Below are 20,664 nucleotides of genomic sequence, written 5' to 3' on the forward strand. Positions count from 1 at the left end.
ACACTTTCTGAACATCCAAGGCTGTTTTTAGGATCCTACAAATAAAGCTATGAACTCAAGTCATGAGAAGGCTATCTCTTCTCTTTCTGCCTAACATCTCTGATTCATCCCAGTGGCTTAGTTTTAGTTTTTCCTCTCTCTCTTATCTAGCTGTCATAATTCACTTGCTAAATTCCCATTTATATTTGTGAGATGGATGCCAAGAGATGATACAACTATGCTACAGTCAGGAGAACTGAAACCTGTGCAACTGTGAGAAACAGGAGTGGAACAGCCACTTGTGGGGGACTTTTTCTGTTACTTGAAAAGGGAATTTATTCTTTCTCTTCTCGCAGTGCTGAAATCCCTGGGGGCTTTTCTTTTGTGGTCAGTTACCATCTCTGAAATGGAATTCATGTGATAATATTTGAGTTATTCTGAAAGAGAATCTGGACATCAAATGTATAATTTCTGCTTTTTAAGAAAATTCTTTATTAAGGTAATGCATTTTTATTGTAAATGTTAAAACTATGCAAGTGTGTATTAAGCAAATATAAGTCTTCTTAATCTTATTTCTTAGAGGTAAACAATGTTAATGTTTTGGTGTGTATGCTTTCAGACATTTTCCTACTCAGAGTATAATTTATTATCCAAACTGGGATACATGAGGTGAAATACTATCATGACTCCAGGGCACCAGGCATTAACTGGGACTGTTTCAAATAATCCTCTTGCTGTATGTGAATTTTTATATCTACATCTATAGAAACATCTAGATATACTCTTTCTATATATCTACTAGAGGCCCAGTGCTTGAAATTCTTGCACGGGAAGGGTCCCTAGGCCTGGCCAGTGATTGGGGTCGATAGGGGCCTTCTGGCTGCTGGCCAGGGCCTTCCTTCCCGGCTGTCAGCTGCGGGCGGGGGCTTTCCTTTGTTCCGTGCCGCCCCCTGGTGGTCAGCACACATCATAGCAAGAGATTGAACTCCTGGTCTCCTGGTTGAACTCCTGAGGGGACACTTTGTATATTAGTCTTTTATATATATAGATATAGTATATTTTATGGTGATAGCCTCTGAAATGGTTCCAAGCGATCCCCATCTCCTGTATCCATGTGTCATCCGTCCCTTTGAGTGTAAGCAGGATTCAGTGACTTACTTCTAGAGTAGAATGGAACACTGCGGAAGTGATGGTACCTCACTTCTGAGATTAGGCTATAGAGACTGTGGCTTCCATTTGGGGTGCTCTCTCTCTCTATTGGATCCCTTGCTCTGAGTGAAGTCAGCTGCTATGTTGTTAGGACCCTTAGGCAGTTTAGGGAACGGAGGTAAGGTACATGTGGTAAGGAACTAAGGTGTAGGGTCAGCAGTCAGCGAGAATCCGAGACCACAGACTGCCAAGCAGGTGAACTGGCCAGGGGATCCTCTGGCTTTAGGTGACTGCTGGTCTGCAACGTCATCGGAGCCCCTGAGCCAGAGCCGTTCAGCTGAGATACTCCTGACCCTCAGAAACTGTGTGAGAAAATAGGCCTTGTTTGGAGCTGCTGACATTGGGAGTAATTTGTTATATAGTAACAAATAACACATATTTAATAAGTAATAATGAAAATCATATTGAAAATTGTTTTTAACAACGTCCTTCTTTTTCCACCCACAACGTATCTGTCAGTAGCTATCTCATTTTAGGATGCATAGCACAAAGCAATACTATCTCAAAAAAGATGGAGAGAATATAAAATTCCATTTTAGGGTTGAACATTGTGTTTTTCTTTTATTTAAAAAAAACCCCCCACAAAGGATGACTTAACAAACATCCTAGAAATATGTTTTTCTTCTTCTGCAATTATCTCCACAGGAAACCTTCCTAAAGAGAACATTTCTGGGTCATGAAGCAACATGTTTAATTTTAGGTTGATATTTACAGATTGTCTTCCAACTGAAGTCATCCTCATTGTGACCAACAGCATGTTGGCTTTTCCAGTGCTGAGTATTATTAATTTTAAAATGTTTTGCTAGTATATAGGTGAAAAATGATAACTTTAATGACTGGTGAGATTGAGCTTTATTTTACTTGTTTATTCCTGAGGATTTCCTCTCCTATGAAGGACACTTCCATGTCTTTATCTACTTTCCTGAGTTGTTCCTCTTTTCGTTTTAAAATATATTTTTATTGATTTCAGAGAAGAAGGGAGAGGGAGAGAGAGATTGAAACATTAATGATGAGAGAGACTCACTGATCAGCTGCCTCCTGCACACCCCCCGACCGGGACAAGCCTGCAACCTGGGCATGTGCCCCAACTGGGAATTGAACTGTGACCTTCCGTTTCATAGTTCATAAGTTGACACTCAACCTCTGAGCCACACGGGCCGGCCGGGTCTCTCTTCTTTTTTGATGTCCAAAGTGTTCTATGTTTGTTAAAGGAATGTAGTTGTGTTTTTTTTTGTTTTTTTTTTTTGTCATATCTGTAGCAAATATTTTTCCCAGTTTGTCTTTTACTTTGCTTATGTTTAAAAACTTTTTTCTGTTTAGACTTTATAAATAACTAGGCAATCAACTTCATCAGTTTTTTCCTTGATGGCTTTTGAACCTTTGTGTCATAATTCCTATGGCCAAAGATATTTTTATCTGATATTTTTATGATTTAACTTTTGGCATTTAAATTTCAGATCTATCTGTGATTTATTGTAGTATAATGAGGTAGAGATTACATATTTCCCCTATTTGTTCTAACGTCATTATTCACAAAAACCAAACACCTTCCTCCAGTGATTTGAAATGCCAAGTTCACCCATGCTAGATAATCCAATGTGTGTGTCTATTTTTGGAAGTCCCTTTTTTCTTCCCAAGTTTTATCTCTTTAGTTCTATTCTATAGCCATACTGTCTCAATTACTGTAACTTTATAGTAAATTTTAATAGCTCATAAAGCCATTCACTGTTCCTTTGTTATATTTTTTTGCTATGCTTTCATATTTTTCTCTTTGGTACATTTGAGATTGCTTTTCAAGTTCAAATGATTCTTGTTGATATTTTTCTTGACTGATATCCTATATAATAAAAGGGTAATATGTAAAACGACCCTAACGGCGGAACGAATGAGAACGACTGGGAACAACCGGTCGCTATGACGCACACTGACCACCAGGGGGCAGACGCTCAATGCAGGAGCTGCCCCCTGGTGGTCAGTGCACTCCCACAGGGGGAGCTCCATTCAGCCACAAGCTGGCTGACAGCTGCGAGTGCAGCGGCGGTGGCGGGAGCCTCCCCCACCTCCTCGACAGCGCTAAGGATGTACGACTGCGGCAGGTGGACATCCCCCGAGGGCTCCCGTGCTGCCAGAGGGATGTCTGACTACCAGCTTAGGCCTGATCCCCTGGGGAACAGGCCTAAGCCGGCAGGTGGACATTCCCTGAGGGGTCCCGGACTGCGAGAGGGTGCAGGCCAGGCTGAGGGACCCCCCCGAGTGCACAAATTTCCATGCACCAGGCCTCCAGTATTATAAAATTGAGAACTTCTACCCAAGAATAAGACATGCTTACTTAGATATTCAAAACTAAACAGAATACTTAGATTTTTGCTCAGATCCTGCACATTCCTTTTTCTTTTTCTTTTTTGTTAATCCACATCTGAGATATCTTTTCCATTGCTTTTCAGAGAGAGTGGAAGGGAGGGAATAAGAGTGGGGTGGGGGGAAGAGAGAGAGAGAAAGAGAGATAGGAACATTGATGTGTGAGAGACATATCAACCTGCTGTCTCCTGCATGCACCCGCAGTCCCAGGGGTCAGGAAACAAAGCGGCAGCCCAAATAGTGCCTTGACTGGGAAGAACACCAAGACCCTATGGTGTGTGGGCTAATGCTCTAACCACTGAGCATGCTGGCCAGGGCTCTGCAAACTTCTTACAAAGGTTACTCCTAGATGTTTTATATGTTTTTGATGCTTCTATTTATATACCCAGTAGCATATTGTTTTCATAATTAGTTCTGTGATTATTGTTTATATTTTGGAAAGTTATTATTTTTTATTTATAGCAAGCCACCTTATTTAAATTTCTTAGAGTGTGTTTTTGTTTGTTCAGTTTATCCTTTTGGGTTTTCTAGTTTCACTTGTATATTTATATATCTTATAAATAATGATAATTTGTTCTTTTTTTCTAGTATTTTGTGTTGTTTAAGGGGCATGCTTTTATCAGTGCTGGGTTTCTTTCTCCTTCATCTCCTCTCTCTCTCTTCAGTTGAATCTTATTCCTCATCAAGTTTCTAGTTTGACCTTGGGCAAGCTACTGACATAAGAAGAAAGTGGAGCTTAGAGAGTTAGTGATGAGAGCCAGGATGCAAACTCGGGAGTCTCTGACTTCAGGGCTCACACTCTAAGCACTCTCTCTTCTGGTCTCAAAAATGATTTTAGAAGCTTGCTTGTTTCCAGTATCTCTCTTCTTTTCCCTTGTCATTTTGTTTATCTCCCTCCATCCTCCCTCCCTCTCCCTCCTTCTCCCTCCCTCTCCCTCCTTCTCCCTCCCTCTCTCCTTCCCTCATTCCCTCTTGTTTTAAATTTATTTTTGCCTTCCCATCTTCCCTTCTCCTCCCTCCTCTTTCTCCTCCTTCTCTCCTCCTCTCTCTCTTCCTCCTTCCCTTTCTCCCTCCCTATCCTCTATTTCTTCCTCTCTTTTTCTCCCTTCCACTCCACCTCATCCCAGAATGCATTGTGTTTGAGTTGTTATGGAGGAAATCTACAATCCTATCTAATAAAAGAGTAATATGCAAATTAACCATCACCCTGCTACACCCACAAGCCACGCCCACCAGCCAATCAGGAGCGAATATGCAAATAAACCCAACCAAGATGGCTACGGCCACAGAGAGCAGGAGGGAGGCTTGGGTTTCCCCGGCGATGGAGGAAGCCAAGCTTTCCACCTGCCCTTGCCAGCCCAGGCCTCCACTCAATGCTACAAAGTTTCAATGATAGAAGATACATAAATCCAAACAGAAATGGCGGCAGCCATGGAGCTGGAAAGAGCAGGAGGCTAGGGTTGCCCCTGGTGATGGAGGAAGCCAAGCTTTCCCCACACCCTGGCCGGCCCAGGCCTCCACTTAAGGGTACAAAGTTTCAATTATAGAAGATACATAAACCCCAACAGAAATGGCTGCTGCCACGGAGCAAGCAGAAGGCTTGGTTCCGCTGCAGGCTACAAAATTTCAATTGTAGAAGATAAATAAACCCCAGATACCAGGGCCTCCGCTTGGGTTGCCAGGGGGCGTGGCCAGCCTGCAAACCACCACAGGCCCCTCACCCAGGCCACCCCCACCCTGATCTGGGACACCCTTCAGGGCAAACCAGCCAGCCCCCACCTGTGCACCAGGCCTCTATCCTATCTAATAAAAGAGTAATATACAGATTGACCATCACTCCAACACACAAGATGGCTGCCCCCATTGGTCAAAGATCCTGCCCCCATGTGGACACAAGATGGCCACCACAAGATGGCCAGCAAGGGAGGGCAGTTGGGAGGGACCAGGCCTGCAAGGGAGGGCAGTTGGGGGCTATCAGGACAGCAGGGGAGGGCAGTTGGGAGGGACCAGGCCTGCAAGGGAGGGCAGTTGGGGGCGATCAAGCCTGCAGGGGAGGGCAGATAGGGGTGACCAAGCTGGCAGAGGAGGGAAGTTGTGGGCAACCAGGCCTGCAGGGAAAGGCAGTTGGGAGGGACCCAGGCCTGCAGGGGAGAGCAGTTGGGGGGGGACCAGGCCTGCAGGGGAGGGCAGTTAGGGGTGACCAGGACTGCAGGGAGGGCAGTTGGGGTTGACCAGGCCTGCAGGGGAGGGCAGTTAGGGGTGACCAGGCCTGCAGGGGAGAGCAGTTGGGGGGGACCAGGCCTGCAGGGGAGGGCAGTTAGGGGAAAACAGGCTGGCAGGGGACCAGTTAGGCATCAATCAGGCTGGCAGGGGAGTGGTTAGGGGGTGATCAGGCTGGCAGGCAGAAGCAGTTAGGGACAATCAGGAAGGCAGGCAGGCGAGCAGTAGGGAGCCAGCAGTCCTGGATTGTGAGAAGGATGTCCGACTGCCCGTTTAGGCTCGATCCCACTGGCAGTTGGACATCCCTCAAGGGGTCCCAGATTGGAGAGGGTGCAGGCTGGGTTGAGGGTCACCCCCCCTCCGTGCACGAATTTCATGCACCGGGCCTCTAGTTGATATAATAAGCATCAGCTATACCATTATGGTGACTGGAAGCAGGTATGGTGGACCTCTGACTTTAAGAACAACGGATTTCATCATGGAGCATTGAGTCTGTGAGGGGATTTTGTTGTTGGGGGCTTCCTGAATTGGTTTGTTTATTTGCCCTAACCACTTTCATCTCTTCTAGGTTATTCCAAGTTCTTAATTTTTTTACTACTCAAGGACTCTTGCCGCATATTCTCCCCTTACCTTTCACCACCACAGGCCTCCATTTAACAGGAAACTCAGCTCACTGTGAGAGTCTTAAATCAAATGACTCTGATTTCTGGAAATGTCATTATTTTAGGAGGGAGCACAGAAGGGAGGGTAGGAAAATAGTTTAGATTTTTGTGGGGAAATGGAATGCAAGAGGCAAAATAAAAGTTCTGTTCAGAAGACAAGAAACGGTGATAAGTTTAAAACCAGTGTGTGTTAATTCTACTATATTTTCTCTGCATGAATCTTACATCAGAGAAAGATTGACTGCTTTAAACCAAGGCTTTTGTTAGTAAAGTTTATCATAGGTGCTTGAAATGGGGATGGATGAGGAGTAGGAAAAATGACAAAAATAGAAACATCTTACTTGCACGTGATAAAATTTACAACTCTGCTTAGCACAGAGGAGATATAAAGAAAGGGTAAGGCATAGTCCTTGACCTCCAGTGTTTGTACCCAATGGATCAGACAGCTGAGGAATGGTACTTGGGAATAGAGAGAGTGCTGAACTTGTTCCTAAAGGCTCAATGGTGTTGAATTGGCACATTCTGAACCTGGTGAAAGAGCATGAGAAATGGTTTTGGGGTTTCAAGTTAGTCCTGAACGGGTAGTTTGAGCAGAACATGCAAGGGTGAGAAACGAAAGAAAATCTTGGACAGTTAAGATGAGGTTTAATGGAAGTTTGAGAGCCACGGTAAGTTCTTGGGTACAGAAGTAATTTAATAACTGTGATTTGGAGCACAAATCTGGTAGTGGCATTGGGGTAGATTGACAGAGGCAAGGGCATGAATTAAAATTGAGTCCTGCAAGAGCCCAATCCAGAGTGCAGACAATGGGAAAAGCATAGAATGGGCAGATCTAAGAGACTCAGCAGGAAACCCTCCAGATTAAAACATGATTTAGTAGGGCTGGGATGCAGAGGAATGTCCCAGCCCTGGCTCACTGAGATGCTCACTGTGCTTAGCCTCGCTGGCTGGTGTCTGTAGAACCTGAAGCTCACCACATCCAAAATGGCACAGTTGTAGTCTGACAAGGCTGTCAACACCCTGGAAGAGATCCAGAAGCACAACCACAGCAAGAGCACCTGGCTGATCCTGCACCACAAGATGTACGATTTGACCAAATTTTTGGAGGCCTATTCTTGTGGAGAAGAAGTCTTAAGGGAACAAGCTGGAGGTGATGTTATTGAAAACTTTGAGGATGCTGGGCACGCTACAGATGCTAGAGAATTGTCCAAACAGGTATCATTAGGGAGCTTCGTCCAGATGACAGATCAAAGATAAGCAAGACTTTGGAAACTCTTATTACTACCATTCCAGCTGCGGACCAGCGGGTGGTCCCAGCCTCTCAGCCCTGGTCATGGCCCTGATGTATCACCACTTCACAGTGGAAGACTAAACATATCCTTGAAGCCAATGAAAAAAAGAGTGCTTTGAATCAGGTAGCATGAAGCCAGTGTTAACTGCTTCAAATCAGAAACCTTTACCTGAAGTGATTTTAATACACCCATTTCCCTTTCTTCCTACGTTAGAAACAAACCAAACCAAGAACTGTTCTATTTTCTCTACTCTTGAACTTTTGTAGTGTGCCTTTTTATTCATCAACCTTATTTTGATATTCAATGTATCTGACTTTTCAAACATAAAAAGTGATTTAGTGGAGAAAGAAGATACGCAATAAATAAGGTTTGAGCCTCAAGTGCTACTATTCCAAACTGGACTGACTGGCAAATTTGACTTTTATTTCCGTACTCTGGTCCTGAATCAGAATATGGGCTGGAATTGAGGTTTCTTCTGCCAATTGTGCCAGTTATCATTTCATTAAAAATTATTTCCAGTTGCTAGATGGGAATCCTTTTTTTTTCCTTTTTAAATATATTTTATTGATATTTTACAGAGAGGAAGGGAGAGGGACAGGGAGTTAGAAACATCGATGAGAGAGAAACATCGATCAGCTGCCTCCTGCATACCTCCTACTGGGGATGTGCCCGCAACCAAGGTACGTGCCCTTGACTGGAATCGAACCTGGGACCTTTCAGTCCGCAGGCCGACACTCTATCCACTGAGCCAAACCGGTTTCGGCGCTAGATGGGAATCTTCATGCATTCCCATAGATCTTTCATCAGTGTTGAATGGTCTTTAAGTGATCCTCCCGTACATGCTCCAGTGAGTGAAAGTCAGAGCTATCACCATGATGGCATATAAATAGAGGAGGGGGTGAAAACCTGTGTCAAGAGACATACTGGCTGGCTTCCTTCTTGTTGATAACACGTGATAACTATTTGAGAGCTCGTTTATGACTATTTACAATGAGTGCTGGTACTAATGAGCAGGGAGGAGGGAAGGCTAGACCACTTCCACATTAGCCACTTTGTCAATCCCTCTGTTCTCTCCCATTCTGCAGTGGATGCTGGTACACCAGGTGGGACTGAGCCTGTGGGGGTCTGGATGGATGGGAGAGGCAGGCTCCCTGACATACTTATCACCTTCCTTTATCCCTCCTCAGATAAAACAACGCAATGCTTCAATGACCACAACATGCTTATTCCAAGTGTACCCCTTGGCCTGTAACATACCCAAACATAGGCACTCATAGTGGAGCAAATACAACTGAAATATTTTTTCAATAGACAGACATTTTAAGAAATGAAGATCTCCAAATTTGCAGTATGAACAAATACCAAGGTATAAATAGAGTGTATCTGCTGGTGCCAGGTATTTGACCACTGACTGGTCAGCCCATATGGCTGGAGACAGCTTCCTGCTGGCAGCACATGCTCTTGGCTCCATGGGCATTCCTAGCATATTCCAAATGCAAAAGCACCTGTGCAAAAAGTTCAAGTGCTTACCATAAAATCGGTAAATTGAGCTTATGCATAAATTCATCACTTTTGGTATAATTAAATGTACATTCCAAAGAGTCTCTTGTTGTTGACCATCAGGGGTATCTCACTTAGTTCTCTGGGTTCACTGAGATAAGGTGACGTTTGCGGACAAGTGGTTACCCAAGCCGTCTGGCATGTGCTGGAATCCTCTTGTTTCTCATTTTCAGCTCACTTGGAAATTGTCTCACTTTCTATCCTTGCTGGTTTCTGTGTGGAAATAACTCTTCCAACATTTATTCTGTGCTTCTTTTGTTTTCTTCGTTGACAAGAAAGTGTGTTTATATGGTGGCTTTAATATACTGAGTTTTCTTGGCCTTCTTAGTTCACCTATTTTTACTTTACATTAACAATGAATTTAATAATAATGATAATAATGATAATAATAATGGCTAACTGAAAAGTGTGACAGGTTTGATACAAAGGGATTTATATATATGATCTTATTTAATGGTCTCTGCCAACCTGTGAGGCAAATACTATTTTATTTCTATTTTTTATTTGAGAAAATGAGGCTTAGAGAATTCTATGAGACATACCCACACATATGTTGTAAGAAATAGGCGCAGAATAGAAATTTATGATTGTTTGTTTCCGAAGCCTACTAACTATGAGCTGTTATTATACCAGCACATTTATGGATGATTCATAGTTGAACTGTAACTAACAAGAATATACCTCAAATTTAAGTTGTTCAAAAATTATTGCATAAAATATTGGTAATATAAGTATTCATCTGTATATATCAAAGGGTTAGTCCAACAATGTACAAAAAACTAAAGGGTTTTTTTTGCTAAATTAATAAAAAATACAATATGGTATTCTCGATTTAGCAAAGTTTTTTGAATTTGCCCATAAGGACTACCTCAAAGCTTTTTAGGAATTCAAGTATCAAATTATTAAAATTTTGTTTTGGTAATTTCTGTGATGCCCCTATTTGGTTGGCATGCCAAATACAAACATAGTCTACTTTTTAGTTAATTCAGCCACAACTAAAGTAATTTATATTTACACACAAGAGCAGCAGCAATTAAAAATCACAGCCAATTCCCCACAACACTGATGATGCACTGATAAAACATGTCTTTGCTAACAGTCGTGGGAATTTCAAAACTGCATGTATCAGGCACAAAGAAAGCATTGTTATTCGGCCAAGTGTTGCATGGCGGCCAGGCTTCTCTGCAGAATGTTGAATGAAAATCCTTGGTAAACTCGAAAAAATGTGGTCATTTTAGTATTTGCATATGAAATTTTAATAATTCTTAAAAATTACCGTTTCTTAGTAGGTAGTCCTTTGTCACAAATAAAACTCAGAGTCTATGTGGAGACATGCATTTATCTACTAGAGATCAATAAGTATCTTACTGTTTTCATCATTTCTAGGATCTGTTGGCTTAGTATCCTGACTGAAAGTGATGAGGCAAAAAGAGCAGGTGGTGAGATTTTAAAAGCTGGTTAGTTTATATATTTATTTAGAGGAGAGGGAGTATCTTATTAATATTAACCCTTTTCCTTTAGAGTATATACTAGAATTCACGGAGTTAGCTCATCAACTCCTCTTCATTTTGATTTAAGCACCCATAAGTCTGGGAGATGGGGTGACTGCCGCATCAGCATTTTACATATAAGCACCAGAGAAAGAAAGTGACTTGCCCGATAAAAACTTCTTAATTCTATACCCTTTCGAATGCCCCTTCCCTCCTTGTTGCCTACGGCATAGACTAAACTTCTTCACCAGCCGTTTAAAGCCCTTCATAATCTGGTCTCTGCCTAGTTTCTGAATGTAATCTCCTTTTAAAATATTGCATACTTATTTGTCAGGTGTATCCTGCCTTCTAACCATGCCAACTACTTGTGGCTTTATTGCTCATACTTAGGACTTCCCAAATTTATGATTTTATGGGTTAGAAAATTACCAAATAAGTTAATAAATGGACAACCGTTTCATTAAAGACTTTATAAGTGGACATCAAAATGTAGAAAGGACATAATCTCAGGGGGGAAAGGCTACTCATTAACATAAAATTTGAAAGCCTCACTCATTGCCTGTATTTTCCTCTTTCTGCCACAGAAGGTTGAAAAAAACTGTTCTGGACTGGCATTGGCATTGTGGTGTTTGGGGACTTGGTGCTTTTGTACACACTGTTTTCTCTGATGGTAATTCTTCACTTTACTCATGCCACTAGCCTTTGGCCTGTCTGACTAAAATCCTCTTAGTCCTTCAATTCTCAATTTACACGTTGATCTTAGAAAATCTTTTCCCATCTCCAATCACCTGTTCTCTCTCACCCTACCCAGCCCGCCAGTTACCACTTCTTGGTGGATGCACCAATCACTGTCCAGGGGTTATATGCTGCTCTCTTTGGCCAGAGGCCATGAGATTCTAGAAGACAGAGACTGCGTCTTATTTACCCTCATCCTCAAAGTTTAGCATACGTCTTTTGCACACACTCAGTGCGCAATAAGTATTTAATAGATGAATGAGTGAATGAGTGAATGAATGAAGGAGTAAGTAAATACTTGGGTGCTCTTCATGCTTTGTTTGTGTCTTGTATGTCTTCTCTGACCTGCAGTTTGAAGCACAGACAATTTATTCAAACAAACACACTCACTGAATTGAATTAATTTATGAGCTTTGACCTCATCGTTTCTTCTATTTTTCTTTGTCAGGGAAAACTAATTACGTTCTCCATTATCAGAGTGTCTGGGAACAGTCTGCAGCTGCTGTCTGAAACGCTTCCACGGACAATATGCTTCTCTCGGCTCTTCTGGTCAGCTTGTGTTTTTCTTTTAGTCTGTTCACTTTTGGTTCACCATGTTGATTTTCACATTTTTATTTATTTTTATGGCAAAAGGGATGTTAAGACATGCTAAAAAGTACATATGGAGAATAATCAGCATTTTCCAGTCTGATCTTTCTAAATCCACAGAGGCTTATGACACTTTGCCTTTTTATTGTTGCTTTTTAAAAACATACACACATTTAAAAAATATATTTTTATTTATTTCAGAGAGGAAGGGAGAGGGAGAGAGACAGAAACATCAGTGAGGAGAGAGAATCATTGATCGGCTGCCTCCTGCATGTCCACACTGGGGATCAAGCCTGCAACCCGGGCATGTGCCCTGACCTGGAATCGAACCATGACCTCCTGATTTGAAGGTCGATGCTCAACCACTGAGCTATGCTGAGCAGACAGTATAGACATTTTTTTTTTCCTTTAAAAAAAAAGTTGTCAAAACATCTTATCCGGAAAAGATAGCCACAGCTTCTCATAAGATTCAGTGGTGATAAGAGCACCCTCATTTGGGGAGATGGTATCTACGCAATATGAATTTTGGGGTTGAACATTTTCCCAGACAGCTATGACTCATGTCATTCCACTGACTTTTGCTTAGTCACAAGGGGACACGTTTTATTGCCTTTCTTATAGAGTTGCCCTCTGCAGACATAGAATTGCTGAGAGCTTTTCTCTAAGGTTGTACAGCCACAAAAAAAACCACCAAAAAACCAACAACCCAGGCACACTTCAGTCTGGGCTTGGGTCTACATCTTAGAAGAAACATTAATTCCTCTTCTTGAAATTCTTTCTTTGCCTTTTGTAGTCTTCTCTTTTGTTATGAAAGTAACCTGTTTTTTATAGAGTCAGAATAATAATAACCACAACTACTTAGGAGCACTAAGTACTAGTTTTGTACTACATCTTATTTACAATTCTTTCATTTGTTATCAGCTAATTTTGTCCCCATTTTGTAAGGGAGAAAGCTGAAAACCAGAGTGTTAAGTGGTTTGGTGAAAGCCAAGGAGCAGGAAGTGGTGGAGTTAAAGCCACGTGACCCAAAGCCTCTGTTCTTTGGACCGTGCTGCCGCCCTCATCAGGCAGCCTCCATCACAGCTCTGCGGTTTTGTGCTTCGGCTTAACTCCTGTAAAGATAAAGTGCCTGATTCACAGGGTTGTGCTGAGAACGAAATGGGGTAATATATACGAAAGAGCCTGGCACGGTGTCTGTGCATCGCAAGAAACGAGTATTTTTCTTAATTTCTTCCTTTTCCTCTGTGTCTTCCTTTCTCCACTGACCCAATCCTACCCCATCCCCCAATTTTAGACATCTCCTCATGGTCCATCAAGATCTGTTCTGTTTTGGATCTATTTAGGAGACAGTATTAGTGTTAATCCTTACTTGAAAATATTTTCCCATTGAATTTTAGAGAGAGTGGAAGGGACGGGGAGAGACACACAGAGAGAAATATCAATGTGAGAGAGACACATCAATTGGTTGCCTCTTGCATGCACCCTGACCAGGGCCAGGGATCGAGCCTGCAACCGAGGTACATGCCCTTGACCAGGAATCAAACCTGGGACCCTCTGTCCACTGAGCCAGACCGGCTAGGGCTTTATCCATTTATTGACACACACCTAGGTTGCTTCCATATAATGGCTTTTGTAAATATCTCTGCAATGAACATAGGGGTGCCAGTATCTTTTCAATTTAGTATTTTCACTTCTTTGGGTATATACCCATAAGTGGAATAACTGGGTCATAAAGTAATTTTGTTTTAAAACTTTTGGGGAATCCCCATACTGTTTTTTTTTTCCCCATAGCAGCTGCACCAATTTACATTCCCACTAACAGTGTTAGGGCACCCTTCGCTCCTCATCCTCACCAACTCTTGTTATTTCTTGTCTTTTTGATGATACCATCTTGACAGATGGGAGATGATAGCTCATTGTGGTTTTGATTGGCACTTCTCTGATGTTTGTGATGTTGAGCATCTTTTCATATGTCTTATGGCTATATGTATATCTTCTTTGGAGAAATGTCTATTCAGGTCCTCTGCCCATTTTTAATCAGACTGTTGTTTTGTCGTTGTTGTTGAGTTGTACGAGTTCATTACATATTTTGGACATTAACCCTTATCAGATACATCATATGCAAATATCTTCTTTTCAGTAGGTTGCCTTTTATGTTTTAAAACCAGAAAACATTATTGAAAAGTCACAAGTAAAGAAATTAAACTGGAGAAGGATAATATCACCTGGCCTCTGGTTTTCTGACTCCTTTTAAAAGACTAATAAGATTGTAAGAGAGGCATATAAACAGGAATGAACTTGTAAGAATGAAGGGAATGGAAAGGAGACAATAGCCGGCAAAAGACATCAATAATATTTTAGGTGATGAAAAGCAGATGGCCCAGTGATTTCTCAGTAGGAGAGTACAGAAATCTAAAACTCGAGTGCTTGCAGCAGGGAAAGCCAGCAAGAAGGAAGGCAGTATGTGTTGCAGAATTCCTGAAAGACTCAGCAATTAGAGGTGAGTGCTAATGAGACTAAAAACAGGAAAATTGGTTAGAAGCGCTCCAAATCTTCCCCTCTCCGCAGACACAAGGAGTTGCCCTTGCCCTTGCTGCCTGCTCTGTTAGAAGCTTGGAGATGAAACAGAGAGACTCTGGACCTGGGACATCAGCTGAAAACAGGGGAATTAAGAGAAATGTTGTATTCTGAGGACTAAGGCCTCAGTCCTCCCCCTACTTCCCCCCGACCCACGCCACTCTATTTTCACTTAGCTCTCAGAATGTTGTTGACTAGGCTTATACCTTATCAAGACAGTGGAAGGTTCATCTCTGAGGAAACTGACTAGTGCAAGAGAAAAGGCTGTGGATCCTTCAGTGAAAGGGCGGAGTCCTGATGGATCACACTCTGATGGGGCCCAGCAGTAGGTTAATCACTACTCAAGCATAAAGAGCTTTCATTCAGCTGTTTAGTACCTCATTCTTCAATGTAAATGGACAGCTGTGGATCTGTAAATATTTCTAGGAAGCCTCTAACAGACACCAAAACAAACCAACAGAAAAGGCACACACAAAACAGACAATGCAGGAAGGAGAAGAATACCTCACAAATGCTATAGTTGTGATTTTCACTAGAAGACACATTGCATTCACAAATGCTAGGAAGCTATGAAAATAAAACTTTTTGAAGATACGAAAGACCTTTCTGATTTTATAAATGTGGTAATGGAAATTAAAAGGTCAATAGATGGATTTGTAAAATAATGTTTAGGAAATAACTCCCCCAAAGTAGAAAAGGAAAAGAAAGAGGTGAAAAATGGAAAAAAAGTGTAGTTAGTCGGAATTTTATAAAGAGAAATATTAAAGAAGGGGAGGGTAGAAGTTATTAAAGAAATAATAGAAGGCTGTTTGCAGAACCAAAGGACTTGTCTCCTCCTTGTAAGGGACCACCAACTGTCCAGCAGAGTGAATGCAAAAAGACCTCTCCAAGGCGTATCATTGTGAAATGTCAGAATCCTTAAAGATCTTAAAAACTTTCTAAGGTGAAAACTGATTATAATAAAATGATTTAAGAGTGAAGCCAGATTTGTCAACAGAAACACTGGAACTTAGAAAACAATGGACAATGCCTTCAGAACCCTAGAAAAATTATTTCTAAAATAGAATTTTGTGCTCAGCCAAATATTTAAGACTCAAAAAATGTACTGTGCTTGCACCCTTTCTTAAAAAAAGAAATCGAGTATATGCTACACCTGAATGAGGAAGTACCAAATAAGGACAAAAAGTGGATAGAGGAAACTAGGTAATACAATTCAGAAAAGGGGTGAAGGCAATTTCCATGATGACAGGTGTTTATCGAGGCTAGCAAGAAAGCAGCCCACCTTAGAGCAGTAGGTCAGAAGGATCTGGAAAAGAAATGGAACTGACTGATTACTTGATGTGTTTGACTGCACTGAGAAAATTTTAGAGATCTTTGAAGAAGTAGAAGGGGGATTATTGAAAAGTACATGACAAATGAAACAAATGAAAAAAGACAGTAACTAACTCCAGGAAGAGCAAATTTTAGAAAGGCTACATATTGTACAATGATAGTGCACTGTATGACTCAGCTATTAAATAATACTTATAGAGACTTACCCTATATCCTATATAATAAAAGTGTAGTATGCAAATTGTCCCCTCGACTGGGAGGTCGTCTGGGAGTTCAACCAGGGGAGGGAGGGAGGCCCCGGCCAGCAGCAGGCAGCCAGCAGCCGCTAGGGACACTACCAGTGCACGAGTTTCATACACTGGGCCTCTAGTCCTATTATAAGAATAATTGTGTTAGCTAAAAGTTTTTATGCAATTCTGTAGGGAGTGTGGGGTGCAGAAAAGTCTGTTTATGTCTGTTTGGGGTAGGATGAAAGTGATATCTTTACCTTTCATAGTAGTAAGTTGTAAGATAGTACAAAAAATTGGAAAATCAAAACAGCACTATTTAAATCTTAATCAGAAATAAGAAAACCATTGTATTTTTGTTCCAGACAAGGGGGTCAGAATATGAAGGGAAGTCTTGTTTGTGTTGCCTTGTAATAGTTGAAACTCAGTACCTATTTTGCTTTGCTAAAAGTAAAAGGGGAATCAAAGATGGTGTGAACACCATTAGTATTTTAATTCAGCAAATTCTCATAAAAATGTATCCCAGTAAAATAATACTGTTGTGTTCACAAATCTAAGCACGAGAGTGTTTACCCCAGAGTTGTTTGCAGCATCTCTAAATCGTAAACAGACTACATTCCCACTTCAAGGGTGCAAGCACTGAGCCTATCGTGCTTACTGCTGTTCTTCAGTTTCTAGAATTGTAAAAGAGACATGCTATATATGCGATAAATATTTGTTGCATGTTTACTAAAGGAATAATTGAATTAATGACAAAGGAAAATGCACACAAAACAATCTACTAATAGTGGTTATCTCTGTGTGGAAGGATTACTGTCGTATTTATTGGGATCTATTTTTCTACTTTGTATTTGTGAAAGTTTCTAAAATTAACGTTTTGAAGTTAGAAATTTAAAAATATAGTACATTGATGTTTTAAAAACAACCATTAAAAAAGAGGAGAGCCCCGTCTGGCGCTCGCGGGCGGCAGGATGGCGGCGGTCTCAATGTCAGAGGCGCTGTGGGGCCGCAGGGCCCTGGCCCTGGCCCTGGCGGCTGCCTCCGCTCTCCGGGTCCCAACCAGGTCATGGAGCACTTCCACATGGAGGTTGGCACAGGACCAAACTCGAGACGCGCAACTCATAACAGTTGATGAAAAATTGGACATCACTACCTTAACGGGCGTCCGAGGAGCACATCAAAACCCAGAAAGTCAGGATCTTCGTTCCTGCGCGCAACAACATGCAGTCTGGGGTGAACAACACCAAGAAGTGGAAGATGGAGTTCGACACCAGGGAGCGCTGCGAGAACCCTTTGATGGGCTGGGCATCCACGGCTGATCCCTTGTCCAACATGGTTCTAACCTTCAGTACCAAAGAAGATGCAATGGCCTTCGCAGAAAAAAATGGATGGAGCTATGACGTTGAAGAGAAGAAAGTTCCGAAACCCAAGTCCAAGTCTTACGGCGCAAACTTTTCTTGGAACAAAAGAACAAGAGTGTCTACAAAATAGATTGGCCTGACTATGTCCGCGTGACTGTGAATGAAGTCAGCCGTGCAGTATTTATAGTCCATGCATGGCACACCTCTTACTCTCCTAATAAAGTTTCCCTTTAAACTACAAAAAAAAAAAAAAAAAAAAAAAAAAAAAAAGAGGCGAGCCCTAACCAGTTTGGTCCGGTGGATAGAGCGTCGGCCTGCGGATTGAAGGGTCCCAGGTTCTAGCTGATCGATGTTTCTCTCTCATCGATGTTTCTAACTCTCTATCCCTCTCCCTTCCTCTCTGTAAAATATAAATAAAATATATTTAAAAAATAAATAAAATAAAAATAAAAAAGAGGAGAGGGCTAGTAGTCCATGGATTTGAGCCTGAGATAATTGTATAAATGTACTGTATTTACAGTACTCCCTGACGACTCAGACCAGAGGAATACTTATTGAATGGGTCACAATAATTTTCATTGTTTGATAAGGAGAAGTGTACATTTCTATGTAATTATAAAACATTTTCCTGACACTAATTCAAGGAAGAACTTATCATGCAGATAAACAAACTGTGGATACTTCGTACACATTATCTTCAACTTCATTTTTATGGAAAACTGAATGCTATTCTTGATGTAGCTGTTTATTTTACTGACCCTCAAGAAAAGCATAATTTTATAATGTAACTTGGTGAAGGTATTTCACCAGGATGGTTAGTTAATTCAGAGACTTTTCAACTTTTATATAGGTTACAGTTCCAAAAGTTGTTTTTAAGTCTAAAACAGCAGTGGGCAAACTATGGCCCTCCGGCTGTTCTATCCGGCCGCGGAGCCGAAAGAGCGGAGGGTTCTCTTGCTCTCCCCTCTGCTCCTTTACTTTGAATTTGTATTAGTTCACACAAACACTCCATCCATGCTTTTGTTCCGGCCCTCTGGTCCAGTTTAAGAACCCATTGTGGCCCTCGAGTCAAAACGTTTGCCCACCCCTGGTCTAAAATCACCCAAATAATTTTTAAACTTGCTTTCCCCAATACATTTTTATCAAATTGAGCATGAGTCTGTCCTTTGAAAGCATGCTATTCTGCTCTCTGTTCCATAGCCAATTAGATACATTTCCCCCAAATCGTTAGATTTCGTCTGCATTGAGGCAGCTAAGCATTTCCCTTGATCTCAGATGTTGGGCGGGATTCCTCCTCAGCAGGAACTCCACAAACATTTGCCCTGTCCCCTCTGATGGGCAGACTCAGAGTGACCTTAAGGTAAGGAAGCACCCATAGCTCACTGTACATTTTTAAAAATATATATATTTTATTGATTTTTTTACAGAGAGGAAGGGAGAGTGATAGAGAGTTAGAAACATCCATCAGCTGCCTCCTGCACACTCCCTACTGGGTATGTGCCCGCAACCAAGGTACATGCCCTTGACCGGAATCGAACCTGGGACCCTTCAGTCCGCAGGCCAACGCTCTATCCACTGAGCCAAACCAGTTAGGGTTCACTATACATTTTTATCAGCGGTGCTTGTACCATCTCCTTTCAATTTTTTCCTAATGCCTGTCATTACCTTGAATTACCATTGGGTTAATAGGCATTTGACAAGTATGCTTTTTCTTTAGCAATAAACTCAATATTTTTGTACTTCTCCCAGTCTTGTTAGTCTCTAAGCACTGCATCCATCCTTGTAGGTATATCTGGTTTCTAGTTTTTAGCCTCTTCTAATCCTTTATTGACAAACTAAAAAAAAATTGCCCATTTAATCTGTCATTTTCTTTCTCTTTTGCTTATTGTTTCTTTATTTACTCTTTGTCAAATGACTCATTCCATCTACCCTTGTAATATCCTTTATTTTCTCAATGCTTTTAGTTTTGAAAATTCATCTCTACTTTTGTTTCCAAGCCTAAGCTTCTCTGTAACTGCTGCTGTTAACTCTCTCAATAACTCTACACTTTTCTATGATCAGGTCAGTGATATTGATAAAACAATTCAAAGCTAAGTGCCAACGTAGCAAACATAGCAACGAGGTGAGGGATGCGGCCTGGTGGTTTTCACATGTTGGCGGTAAGCTGAGTTGGCACCTTTGACTTGAAGAACAGCTCTGTTCTCATCCATGAAAGTTCATAGGATGGACATTTAAAAATGCAATTTGCTGACTTGCTCATGGTTTGACTTGGTATAAAGAAAGAATGTAAAGAATCTAACTCCTAGGAGAAAATCAGCTAACACATTCCTCTCTCCCAAATACCCATTCCTTTAACTACACATTTAATGGAAACTAGATTATAGTCCATTAAGGGTTGTTGACAACTTGAAATGCTGATATTCTGTGCTGAGTAAAGAGAGAACCATATGTTTTAGACAAGCAGGTGGTACAGTTACTATTCTGTTAAGGAAATGGAGAATTTCTGGCTTGTGTTGTCACACAGAATCCCATCCTGTGGAAATGGGTCATAACGCAGAGCCAACATTTTTCTCAGAAAATAATTTTGAATCTGTTCAAATACTGGAACAGTTACAGAAATACCAATAGTCTGTACCGTAAATCATGAAAGAGGCAATTGTGGTCTGGAAAATATTTGGGATGAATGCCCCAGTCTTGCATCTTTCTAGTAGGCAGTAGAGCTGAGCCGAATCCAAGGAGCTTGACTCCTGGACTTTACCTTCTAAACTTGACCACTCCCCTGCTCATCTCATGTTCATTGGCTCAGTTCCCTAGTTTAGAAAAATCTGTGTTTTTTGGAAAACTCATAAAGCAGTTTCTGTAACCATTGTCCTCTCCTTTTTATTTGCTTTGCCTTCCACTAACTTCTGCTCATCCTCCACAGAAATAACCTCAGACCTTGGTGTCCTTAGAACAAGAAAGATGTTCCTGAATAGGGTTCTTAGTTTTGATGCATAATGTCTTGGCCCCCTGCTGCTATTCAGGAGCACCGCTGATTATAATGACATAAAGAAATCCTGCTGCATCCGACCCTG

General features: G+C 41.5%; 1 protein-coding gene and 1 pseudogene across 3 annotated transcripts in view; both read left to right on the forward strand.

Moving 5' to 3' along the window:
* ST8SIA1 (ST8 alpha-N-acetyl-neuraminide alpha-2,8-sialyltransferase 1) overlaps positions 1–20,664 on the forward strand; it is a 152,495-nt gene that overhangs the window by 25,100 nt on the left and 106,731 nt on the right. The window lies entirely within an intron of this gene.
* On the forward strand, positions 17,130–18,069 carry LOC308244599 (NADH dehydrogenase [ubiquinone] iron-sulfur protein 4, mitochondrial-like; annotated as a pseudogene). Its single transcript has one exon. The product of its transcript is annotated as an NADH dehydrogenase [ubiquinone] iron-sulfur protein 4, mitochondrial-like (transcript).

The sequence above is a fragment of the Plecotus auritus genome (genome assembly GCF_963455305.1).
Source record: "Plecotus auritus genome assembly, chromosome: 3".
NCBI lineage: Eukaryota > Metazoa > Chordata > Mammalia > Chiroptera > Vespertilionidae > Plecotus > Plecotus auritus.